The sequence below is a fragment of the Portunus trituberculatus genome, chromosome 50, assembly GCF_017591435.1.
Source record: "Portunus trituberculatus isolate SZX2019 chromosome 50, ASM1759143v1, whole genome shotgun sequence".
NCBI lineage: Eukaryota > Metazoa > Arthropoda > Malacostraca > Decapoda > Portunidae > Portunus > Portunus trituberculatus.
In genome coordinates, this window is record NC_059304.1 from 6,294,615 (window position 1) to 6,308,088 (window position 13,474).

General features: G+C 40.0%; 1 non-coding gene across 1 annotated transcript; it reads left to right on the plus strand.

Moving 5' to 3' along the window:
• The first annotated feature begins 906 nt into the window (after positions 1 to 906).
• Trnar-acg lies at positions 907 to 979 on the plus strand. The gene has a single exon. It is a non-coding gene; the product is annotated as a tRNA-Arg (tRNA).
• The last annotated feature ends 12,495 nt before the right edge of the window (positions 980 to 13,474 follow it).

Genomic DNA, 13,474 nt, shown 5'->3' on the forward strand with positions numbered 1-13,474 from the left:
CCCAACCAGGAGATGGGGAGACAAATACAGTTAAGGTAAAGACGTAAAGTGATGGGAACGAGAGTCTGCTGAAGAAGGATGCTGATGAAGGGAAAGGAAAGTCTTCTGAAGATAGGAAGAAATCAAGGGAGATAGAAAAAGAAACATCTCTGTAAAAGACGCAGTAACCGACGCACCGAATTTCTCGATTCTATTGGAAGAAAACTTCGTGAGTTGTAGATTCGTAGCATACTGTTTATAGATCTTTATCAGTGGCTGTCTGACTTTTTTTCCGATACTGTGTTTAAACTTATTCTCTCTCTTTCAAACTAATTGTTGATTTTAGTCCTATACTTTCTATTCTTTCACTTTAATGCACAGAGGGTTTCACTCCTGGTTTGTTTATAACATATTTATGTGGTGCTGAATAGTCTTTTGGTATTTCTATTTTATTAAACGTTTCACTACTCAGTATAAAACAATTATATTCTATAATTTTTGTTTGATTATTTTCCTTCTGTGAAATTACTTAACGCCTTTTTTCTACGTATTGCTGGTGTCAACTATATTATACTTCCATCTTCCAATTTATCATTAATTGCCGTAAGACCTAAAAGGAATTCTGGCGTGACATGATACGAGAAAAACACGAGTTAATTAGATAGGCAATGATGTATGCAGATATCCAGAAATCTTTTTTCTTTCATTCAAGAATGATAACTAATATAATCATAACTCATAATACCATTGAGATGCGTCCATTTTCATTGAATACATGCATGCGCGCAAACTAAAATCCACTAACACACACCCACCCACCCATCCACCCACACACACACACTTCGTTCGTGATCAAGCCTTAGTTAATAGATGAGGATGAGATTGTAAGGCTAATAATATACTATTTATAATTGCATTATCTCCAGAGGCCTCGTGGCGCAACGGATAACGCGTCTGACTACGGATCAGAAGATTCCAGGTTCGAATCCTGGCGAGGTCAATATCAATGTACTTGTTTTGTTTATCAAAAAGGTGAAGATTTTATTTACATAACATCCTCCACGTTTAAAGTAAAGATCGGTGCAATTACTTTTATACGCACATACGCACGCACGGCCCCAAAGTTGAAAGGGATGCAAACATGTTTTTCTTCTGTTTTATTGATGTGATCATCCGACTTCGTTCCTCCCAAGCGACATTGATCTGGTTGTCCATTTCCCTTAAATCATTTTTTCCTTTCCTAATCTCTGTAAGTTTATTGCATCAGATTTGCAACACAGCTGATTGCTACACACCTTCCCCACCATTACACTGCACGAGGCGAGGCTGGCCTACTACCAATGATACTGTCAGCTTATAATTTCATCAGAATTCAACTTTTCTTTAAACTTTTACGCACATTACACATTGAACAGATAAAGTCTACTGTTGTGCTAGTTTCTCCATTTTCTATTTTTGTCAACGAGCGTAATGGCCGCAGTCCATCTATCCGCTCCATTATCCGTCATGTCACCCCATTATCGGCACGAGCTTCCACACCATTACATGAACCATAAGGGATGACCCGGTGGCCTCACGTGGCCTTTAGTGCTGCAGCGGCAATATTGGCACAAGGGTCATTTACTACCACCTACCAACTAAATCTTGGCATATATTCAACATTTACTGAGTTTCTATTGCAATGGTCAAGAAATAATGATTTACTTAACTCTTTTACTTTACGAATAATATAATGTCGTTTTAAGATATTCGGGTTTCAAGTAATTAGTCAAAATAAATACCTAACATGGGTTTTTGTAAATATGTTCAGCAGAGTTTTATACAACACAGCCATGCGATCCACCTTTTCTATTTATAATACTTGATATTAATAAATTTGAATAGACAATGCTGATACGCATATGCAGCTCTTATGACAGAACAGCCAGCAGCCGTCGGAGTGAGCATACAAAAGTTCTTTAAAATATCTTTCCTATGTATTTAAGTTGTCTTCCGTTGTCTTGCTTCACAGTAGTTGCTACACTGTATGTATCAAAGGGTGTCTATGAGAAGCCTTTATGGATATCTATAAAGATTAATGTGTCAGGATGGATGCTTCTATAGCCGTTAACATTTAAATAATCATATTTGAGAAACCTCACTTTTAATTTTCCTCATTTCGCCGCTGCCCAACATATGTCAGTCATTCAGTGATTCAGTGGACGAAATTTCACAGCTATCACATCATGATCACTGTTTCCTTTCTGTATGACATCACAAACTGATGCATTCCCATCGCTACAGTGTCCAACCTCACTGTCTCATAAGTAATGGTAGTTATTGCTGTACAAATGCTTCCACCCATTTGTTTTCAAGAGTATGAGTATAGTAAGCCATTAGCACACTCGTTCCATTTTATAGTAGCAGTCAACATCAAGCAGTGCAATACGCACGGCGGTATGATTACGAACGTTTCTTGGGGAAGAAAAGACTGAAAAGTATAGATAGTAATACACACTTTCTTACGCACTAAGTGTGTAAAGCCCTCACGTCACCTCTATATTTCATTATGAATCTACAATATATAAGTTCTGTACGTTATCTCTTCCAGTCAAACATCACAAGTAAGCTATTATGTGAAAGAGTGCTGATCCTGCACCGCGAGGAAATGTGTCTACCGTGAAGGATAAGGTTACGACACGTTGGTGTGTCTGGTTGGGAGGGGGACGGATAGAAAAAAAAAAAGAGAGAGAGAGAGAGAGAGAAACAAGCAAAGAAACACCATGCCAAGATAGGAATGCTTTATATATATATATATATATATATATATATATATATATATATATATATATATATATATATATATATATATATATATATATATATATATATATATATATATATATATATATATATATATATATATATATATATATATATATATATATATATATATATATATATATATATATAATACATATATGATATATATATATATAATACATATATATGTTTATATATATATATATATATATATATATATATATATATATATATATATATATATATATATATATATATATATATATATATCAAGGCAACCATTCAGGATGGGCAGTGAACACGCTATCAGACATTTATGGAGCCGAATGGCAACAAAAGACGACGAGGCGACGAAGAAAATGATGCGATGGTAATCAAGCGAATACGGCACAGGGGGGAGGTGAGGAAAGAGGGTGACATGGCAGTGATGATAGGGATGTTATAGTAATGGTAGCGAGAGCATTCACTGGACTAAGAGAGAGGAAGGGGCCCAGTGACAGTTGTGGTGATGGAGTGTGTTGGTGGCGGCGATGGTAACGGTGGCAGAAGGGCGTAGATCGAGGCAGTGGTGAGGAATGCGGGACAATATTGATAATGCAACGTGGGCGTGGTGGTGATGAATGTATGCCACGATGGGACACAGCTTCCCCTGATGGGTGCAGGATGGATAGGATACCGAGAGAGAGAGAGAGAGAGAGAGAGAGAGAGAGAGAGAGAGAGAGAGAGAGAGAGAGAGAGAGAGAGAGAGAGAGAGACTTCAAACACCGTACGCTACAAGAACACATCTCTTTTCCCGCACACCACTCTGTTCCGCCACACAGGCCGCCTACAGCTACAGGCACCGAGAGCACTTGAGGGAATTACATCAAAGCCCGCGGTGGAGAGCAAAAGAGAAAGAGAAAGAGAGGGAACTAGTGAGCGAGCACAACAATAGATATGGTGAAACACTCACTGTACTTCAATTTCCTTTACAGTTACGTGGTTTATCCACAGCAACCCTTTTTCAGCGTCGTTAGAACACGCTCTGGAGATACCGACTCTATCTTTCAGGGCATAAAACACGTTCACAGTATCAATTGTAACTGTTTTCCGAGGCCTGACTAGGACAAGGACAAGTGAGTGACAGTCCTTAGCGATGTGAGGCAGGGAAACCCCAAGAGAACGATGATATTTTCATGTTCTTAACAGAAATGGAAAAAAAAAATCATAGAGTATAGTGATTATAATGGTTATTATGGTAGCAGTGAAGGAAGCCAGCCAGTGGTCAGCCCTCCCCCAGATTGCATCTCAAAGGATGATTTCCTCGACCAATTGTGTGCGCGTATTGTAAACGAGGAGCCGTTTGTGTTTGACCTGTGGATTGACACCGGTCTTTCCTCGTCCCTGTGGAACATAGTGGAGGACGCGGCCGCCATGGATAAGCAGGAAGGACTAGAAGAAAACGAAAACCAGTGACTAGTGCAAGCTAATCATGGACTACAAAAACTAGAACAACGGAAGGAATTAAAGAAAAAAAAAGAGCTAAAACAAGGACCAACAGCGGATCGTCTCTGCGTCAGGAATACCTAATCTTGAGAACAATAAAATGAATGGATAGCATCAAGCTAAAGAGATATTTCTAACTCCACAAACTCACACAACAGTTTCAAATAATGTGCGTCAGTTTTGTAACGGTTAACATGCTAATATCAAGAAAACAAAAATCCTTCCTTGTATGAGGAAAACAATAGAATAAAAATGGGGTAAAGGAAAGGAGGATAAAATTCCTAGGAACAAGGGGATGAACAGGAGATGAAAAACTTAATAGTCTCACCGAATATAACTGGAGAAGAGCGACAAAAAACAAGTGACTATATTAATGGTGATAATGATCATCAAAATTAGCAAACAAACTTGCTGCACCGTCCTTATCTCGCTTCCGTGACGTCACTCGTGGGCGGAATGGTAGGGAAGTGGTGAGAAGCCACATCATGGTGACCCACCCCTTCCTCACTCCCACAACACGCACGCACACGCACGCACGCACACACACACACACACACACACACACACACACACACACACACACACACACACACACACACACACACACACACACACACACACACACACACACACACACACACACACACACACACACACACACACAGTCTTTGATCGTACCTGGCTTGGAAATCTGATCCTTGCAGTGCAGGCATCCTGAGATACATGGGTGTGTTGGCTGAAGTGTATACAGTATGTGACCCTGATCACTGCGTGGCGGTGTATAGACAGGTTTGTTGAAGTGTTGGGGTTGCTGAGGTGCTGGGTGGAAGTGTTTATTAGTGATGATGGGAGATGTGTTTTGGTGAGGGTGATGACGAGGGAGGTGTAAAAGTGGCGGGAATGTTGCGTAGTTCAGGTGTGTGGTGCAAGCTTTTATCTCTCAATCAAGCTCTTATATTCTGATCGGGAAACCTGCTGCACCTGATGAAGCACAAATTCGTGTTCCATTAATTCATCCCGCAGTGATGATTTTAGCTGCAATATTTAATGGCTGCGAAGAGATTAAATCAGAGCAAACCCGACAGCGCAAAGGCAGCGAGGGGGTCCATGCATGGCTGGGGGCGGGTACGGAATCCTGGGTTACCAACCATTGTAGTGATTTATCGCTGCCAGCCGCTGTGAGTGAAGGTTGTATTATATTTTATAAATCCCAGCTCGGTGATAAATCGGCTTGGAAACCGATTCAGAGAGTGTCCTAAAAATTCCAGTTTAAATGTTAAATGAAAAAAAAATTCACATAGACATATTTCTACTAAATTTATTGCAATATCCATCTATTCATACATATATCTACATGTGTATCTATCTATGTACTGATCTCTCTCTCTCTCTCTCTCTCTCTCTCTCTCTCTCTCTCTCTCTCTCTCTCTCTCTCTCTCTCTCTCTCTCTCTCTCTCTCTGCCTCTTTTTGCTTAACTAAAGCTATATACATAATCTAAACCATATCCACCACATCCATCAGCATCATTCTGTGAACCCTCACGCTCCATCCATTGTCAAGGTAACAAGAACCTTGCAATCATTATTACACATATTTCAATCTTTGTATTTAGAAATTTACCTGGGAATGTTGTCGGGTGTGTGTGTGTGTGTGTGTGTGTGTGTGTGTGTGTGTGTGTGTGTGTGTGTGTGTGTGTGTGTGTGTGTGTGTGTGTGTGTGTGTGTGTGTGTGTGAGAGAGAGAGAGAGAGAGAGAGAGAGAGAGAGAGAGAGAGAGAGAGAGAGAGAGAGAGAGAGAGAGAGAGAGAGAGAGAGAGAGAGAGAGAGAGAGAGAGAGAGAGAGAGAGAGAGAGAGAGAGAGAGAGAGAGAGAGAGAATAATGTGTAGGGGTAAATCATGAAAATTCATCCCGCAGTTATTGCATCCAATACCATAGAGGCATGAGCGTGGGAAGAAATTAATAGAGCCATAGTTTGTTTTCGAGCAGTTAATAATCAACAAGACAAATACATGTAAATGAAACGTTACACTGAGGGGTGTGGTGGCAATGGACCAGCTGGAGACGGGGGACGTTAAGTGAGAAAGCGGCCCCCATTTCCAGTTATTCTTTCCTAGATGGAAATAACACAAAACTACAAGAGTGCCAAAGCTCAATAAAACAGGAATTTTGCGTGCGTGTGTGTGATGTTTTACAGGGCTGTATTGCCATTCTAGGCGCCAATATCGAATTACGACAAAATTAATGTTTATGCAAATGTGCTAATCAATAGTAGAACAGGACGGACACACCATGAGCAGCTCGTGGTCGGCGCTTTAACAGATTCGACACGCAGCAGCGGGAATTAATGTTCAGGAATATGAGTTTTACTGTGGTAATGATATCCTTTGACTTTCAGAAATGAACCACTTTTGCACACGCGCAAAAAAAATATATATGATATATAAATATATAAATAAATAAAAATTATTATTGTCTTAATCCAAACGCATTGTTTCATATGGAATTTATTATCATTTCCATTTCGTGTATATACGTAGAAACAAAAATATATGCTCTTGATCCCCAGCACTCTAGTTTCAAGGGGGCCGTGTGCGTGCCAACTGTTTAAAGGTTCCTCCTCCACTACTTATTTTCTTCAAGACCTGCTTTACAAGTCTCGCCTGAGGTAACAACCAACACCAGTGCCAATAACAGGTAGCGTCGAAGGCTTTCACCTACACTTCCTTTACAGTATTCCCAATCTTTCACTCCTTGACACAGTTGTGACCTTACCACGAACACTCTCCTAATAAGCATGCAAATCTCATGCCTCCCTTCACAGATGTTCTGATGTACCCTGCTGCTGCCACTCATTTCCACGGATTTTTTTTTCTTTTGGTTAATAATAATTTTCATTATTATATCTACTGCTTTGCTGAGTTGTAACTGAAAATAGACCATCTTTTATTTCTTCCTCTTTCAGGAACTTGGACACTTCCAAGGGTGAGGTTTCGTGGCACCTGTCTTGAACTAAGGAATATGTTTCGTTTTTCCTTATGAAATGTTAAGTCAACATGTTTTTATTTCTTTTGAGTGATTGAATTACACACCCTTTTATCATAGCTATTACATGCACTGCCTGCGTGGTACAAAAGGAGCCGCGTCCCTTTGAAGTTATTTATGATGACCTCCTCAAGATGTCTAACAGTCGGTGCAATACGAGCACCTCAAGGCGCTCGTATGTCGGTAATGATTCTCCTTTCCCCAAGGAGGACTGGCTTTAGAATTCCCTTTACCAAATCTACTTCATGGAATAATTTTCTATGAAACCAGTCACCTTTATTTGCGCTGCAAGGTGCTGTCACTATAAAGATTGCATGGCGAGGCTTTGAAACAGTGCTCCCTCTATCCACCCTAGACATTTGGTCTGGCAGTGTCGGGTGGGAGGCCTTGAACGCGATCTTCTATTTTGACGAAGTGAATGCAAGGTGGCTCATGTGCCTCCACTCACATGGTAGGCAAAAGTAACACTAATGTTCGTCTGCTGAAGGTTAGTGTTTAAATAAAATGTTACGATATTGATAAAGTGGACTATGGACAAGTTCCCCTCGTTACATTCTATTATATCTATAACGTATCACTATTTCCTATTTCTTGCAATTTTCTTGTGTGTGTTTAAGGGGAATGAGTGGGGGTTGGTTATGCACCACGGTCGTCTGCTGATCAGCCACCTACTCTTTTCCCCTACAGAAAAAGGTCAGAGGTCATACTGACCTATCTTCGGGTGGGATTGAAACCAAACCACACACCACACAACGGGACAGCGACGCTACAACCCTTTGAGTTACATCCCGTACCTATTTACTACCAGGTGAACAGGTGCTACACATTAAGGGGGTCGCGCACTTCTCTCGCTGCTCCAAATTACGCTAACGACCATAAAGTGATTACTTATGCCATTTCCAATTGTTTACTTTTCATAACGAAATAATTGCGTGACATTATATTATCATATCCTGCCTCACCTACAAACATGATGTCATCCAGACAATGGATATAAAGCCAAGCTCAACCACTTATATCTCCTCCATCCTCATCCACATGCCTCGTTACTACCTCCCCTCCTTCCAAGCTGACAATTTAGCCTGGATCTCCTCGTCATAGCCACTCACTCCACACCGACACCTTCCATCTCCCCTCATTCAACACCACGTTTCCCCTTTCCCTAGGCACACTCACACCAGCCTGACCTTCACAACATCACTCACTGGAACACGACAAATGGATTTCATATGTCGACATGACGGCCAACCTGGCAACGAGGGGGACCAGCATACAGCCAAAAGGGGACGGGAAGGACGAGGAGGAGGAGGAGGAGGAGGAGGAGGAGGAGGAGGTGACGCAGGTAGAGGAAAATACATGAAGAACGAACTGGAAGAACAGACAAAGACATTAGAGACGAGAAAGAAGACTGATTAAAAAGAGAGAAACCAGAGGAAGAGAACACCAAATAAATGATAATAATTAATGAATAAAAAGGAAAAATAAATATATGCCTGAAAATAATGAGAAAAAAAAAAGATAATAGAAAACAGAACAAGAGCGACATGGAGGAGTTACACATGCAATGGTACCGCGCGTGACATGTAAAAAATATACAGCCCAAAGTGTATGTGATAGTATTTAGTTATCAGAAGTTTTCCATCAACCCTTCCCTGCTACACACAACTCCTCTCCTCTCCTCTCCTCTCCTCTCTCTCTCTCTCTCTCTCTCTCTCTCTCTCTCTAAATCACGCACACACTCACACACACACACACACACACACACACACACGCCCGGTAGCTCATGGTTAGAGCGCTGGCTTCACAGGCCAGAGGACCGGGGTTCGATTCCCCGGCTGGGTGGAGATATTTGGGTGTGTCTCCTTTCACGTGTAGCCCCTGTTCACCTAGCAGTGAGTAGGTACGGGATGTAAATCGAGGAGTTGTGACCTTGTTGTCCCGGTGTGTGGTGTGTGCCTGGTCTCAGGCCTATCGGAAGATCGGAAATAATGAGCTCTGAGCTCGTTCCGTAGGGTAACGTCTGGCTGTCTCGTCAGAGACTGCAGCAGATCAAACAGTGAAACACACACACACACACACACACACACACACACAGCGCACTGATCGGTATCGACTTAGCGTGGTGCCCACTATTGTGCGAGCCTTAAATAAATAAGTAAATTAATAAGTGAATTCTAGGTTAAGTTATATCCATAGTTAGGTTAAGCATTTCAGTTCATTGTCTTAATGGCCCCCTCCCTTGTACATTTTCAGTGTAATTTTTTACATTGCCATATTAATAAACCGTATATTATTATTATTATTACACATTCACACACACACACACACAGAGAGAGAGAGAGAGAGAGAGAGAGAGAGAGAGAGAGAGAGAGAGAGAGAGAGAGAGAGAGAGAGAGAGAGAGAGAGAGAGAGAGAGAGAGAGAGAGAGAGAGAGAGAGAGAGAGAGAGAGAGAGACTCTGCAATTCCACAGGATTTGTACACAAACTCAATTATTTTGGGGAGGGAATGAACAGAATTTAGTATCTGCTTCCTGCTTTTCATTTTCCTCAAGCACAGTGGAGCAACTTACACCACTTTCTTCACCTCATTACACAGGTCGGTGTTGGTTCGCCATGTACTGTCCGTAATCCAGCGTCAGCCCCCGAGCATTACTGCAGCGTCCAAGCTGACGTTAACAGCCGGGACATTAGTGGCGCAGTGAGAAGGGAATGAATGAGGAAAAATGTACCATTAGCAGGAGGTGGTGTGAACAATGTGGCTCTTTGTTAACACGAAAACGTGAGTTTGTCGTGAGATAAAAAATACTAACAATACAATGTTACCTAACTCAGGTAGATTTCACGCTATACACACTGATGCATGGTTGTCATGACAACGCGCTGGATGGTATTTTTTCTTTCTTTCTTTCTTTTTAACTACCAGTGAGTAAAGTTACGGCCGTAAATGACTTTTATGACGTAAAATGTCCCTGCTGTGTTCCTAGAGCTGGTTTGCTGGTCTTAGCTTGGGTGTCGGGAGAGGGCTAGGGGAACATTCTAGAAAGTGAAGCCCTATGGAAAACAGCTTCCTTCACCAGAATAAACTGCTTTCAAAAACTATAGATAGAATATATCGCCTTCGTCTCTAAGACTGTGGCTATCCGTCATTAGTCAATGTTTTCAATTCCATTACTACCACACATCGCTGTAAACCCAAGACAACACATGGAATATCAAGACACTTCTGGTAGTCAAAGGTTATATTCCATTGTTATGATATAGGATCACAATCCTTTTTGAACCGTCACTAATAAACTTTTAATTCATTTTTCGTTACTTACATAAGTAATATCTTAATAATTTTCAGTGTTTTAGAAAATATATTCAATTTGAAAAATACAAATGTTTAGTAATTTTGTCTCCAGCCAATAAAGACAATAACTTAAAACTAGAGACGAAATATATCTCTAACGATATTATAGTCGTTGCTGACTCTATCCGCTGCCAGCGACATACGCGGGGACGACGCGAAAACAATTACACAGGTTTTGTTGTCATTCAGACCAGAACAAAGGCCTTTTATTACAAAGCTGGTGGACTTTATTTTCCCGCTGAATGAGACTATGAAGTTGTATTTATGTACGTTTGTTATGTGGTCGTCAGCATCACCATAAGCATAATCAGTGTCACAGATCCGATGACCTTCCAGCCTTCTCCGCGAGTTGCACACTATTATTTTTTTCCTGTTACGTTTTGCTTTCAACCTTTACTTAAGATTCTACTGAGCCCTTCTCCTTCCTGCACTCTGCTCTCTTAGTCACACACCTTATCTCCCTGGCTCGGCGCCTTCACTGCGTAGATGACACCTCCACCTTTGTTTTACCTACATTATTTTAAATATCAGTGTTAAGATTATTTTTTCATTTATTGTCTCATGATTTACTTTTAAGTTACCAACACCCTGCTAATATATATATATATATATATATATATATATATATATATATATATATATATATATATATATATATATATATATATATATATATATATATATATATATATTAAAAAACATTATGTATAGCACATAACAAAATAACGTAGAAATGTCAAGAAGGAAATTAATAAACGTTGTTTTTTATTTTTATTCAAAACAATAAATAGCAAGACAATCATTGGTGTTTTTAATACTTTAGATTCTCGGAAAGGTATTTACAAACTAGTGACCTGTGGTTTACACCAGCACCTACAGACTAGTGATATATGGTGTACATCAGTACCAACAATTTACTTACAGTAAAAAGCCTTGATGAATTGAAATGCTTGGGCGGAAACATTATCGAATAATTACTTTATAGCATGTCCATACATGTACAAACCGCAGACGTGTACAAACCACACACGTGTACAAACCACACATGTGTACAAATCACACACGTGTACAAACCACATACGTGTACAAACCACACACGTATACAAACTACACACGAGGACTTACATTTACAAGAATAACAAAACACACAGTGTCTCAGGGTAGAATTCATGGTTTCCTCCTCGTGTACCTTGTTTTTATTACCTCCTTTTCCTGTCTCCCTTTTCCACCGTGATTACACCACCGGAATAGTCTCATCTCCCTTCGCTTGTGGTATCCAGCGGCCCTTCACTGCCACTATCATCATCATGGCAGCCATGAACTGGCATTCTTTGATGCGGTAATCGTCTTTGGGAGACACACATGATGGGAGAGTACGACTCACATTGCCTCTATCTTTTTGTCATGATATTCACAAAGTAGTGACACGTGGCTTTTGTTCCTGGAATCTCGTAAGGAACAGTGAAGTGAAAAACAACGGATAATAGTCAGGAAAGCATGCACCAACGATTTTCAAACTTAGAAAGTAAAAAAAAGATAAGGAAGGAAAAGTGATTTCCTAAATCATAACTCTATTAGAGACTTAAAAATATTCACTCAGCTGCACCATCACTTTCCATAAAACTTCCAACTATTAAACTTGCCGTAAAGTTTAGGTTATCGTGAAGTCATAAAATGAAATTAAGGCCCTGGCAGGAAGAATTTGACTTAGGAATCCTCTTGATGCTCAGGTAAATGTATTGTCTTAGTAAGTAAAAAGAAGGGTTTTTTTTTTCATATACATGTTTGCCAAATAAAAGACAGCTACGTTCACGTAACTTTTCTTGATGTTCCTTAAAAAGAATGATATTTATTTCCAATTTTTTTTTTTTTAATGTAAGAGGGGACACCAGCCAAGAGCAAAATATAAATTGATAAAAATAATGCCCATTGAGGTGTTGGTCCCTAAAGAAGTTAAGTTGAAATATATTTAGTTGGAAGGGGACTCCGAGGAAGGTATAGGAGTCTTTTTTTGTCAATTCTAATTTTTGCGTGAAAATGTATGTGTATTTAGATGCATATTTTGTGTGAAGAAAGAGAGTTGTGTTTAAAGGGCCAGCTGTGACTGCCTCCTTGTATTGTGAGACAAAGGGAAACGTTCAGTGAGGTCACAGCTGGCTTTAATGGCAAGTTCACAGCACCCCCTAAACCAATGGGAGTAATTATCTATTCAGGAGGTGTCTACTGCCTCCTCCTGAGAATATACTGTCCACTTAACGTATCTAAAAGTTCATGCAATCGAAAAGTAGAAAAAAAGCTCCTTATCAGTCTTATCGCAACACTGCGAGAAAATGAATAAAATGATCTTGGAAGGTAATAGATGCTAACAAAGATTTCAGTTTGCCACAGAAACATTTTGTTCAACTATTGGTTACCAAGAGAAAGAAGAGAAGGGAAAGAAAGTTGCAATGCGGCCTGGAGAGCAAGGTGCGAGGCGAGAAAGGAAAGCCTAAAGATAACTGTGGCGAGAGTGAGAGGAGAGGTGACCAAGGCTTGAGGAAGATGGAAGGACGGGGAGGGAGGCACAAAACTGATATCAATGTCGATAGAGAAATGATATAAATCTCATGAGTATATTCTTTAAAACCAAACAAGCTACAATTCGCTCACTGCTATATTACACTTTAATAGGAGTAACAAAAAAGTAAAATTTCTGATATATTCCTAAACGTCATAGTCATATCCAACAACAGGCACACGAAAAAGATCAAATGAAACTATTTCTCTTACTGTGTCGGCATTTTTCATCTTGTTAAGAATTATGTAAACGCTCAA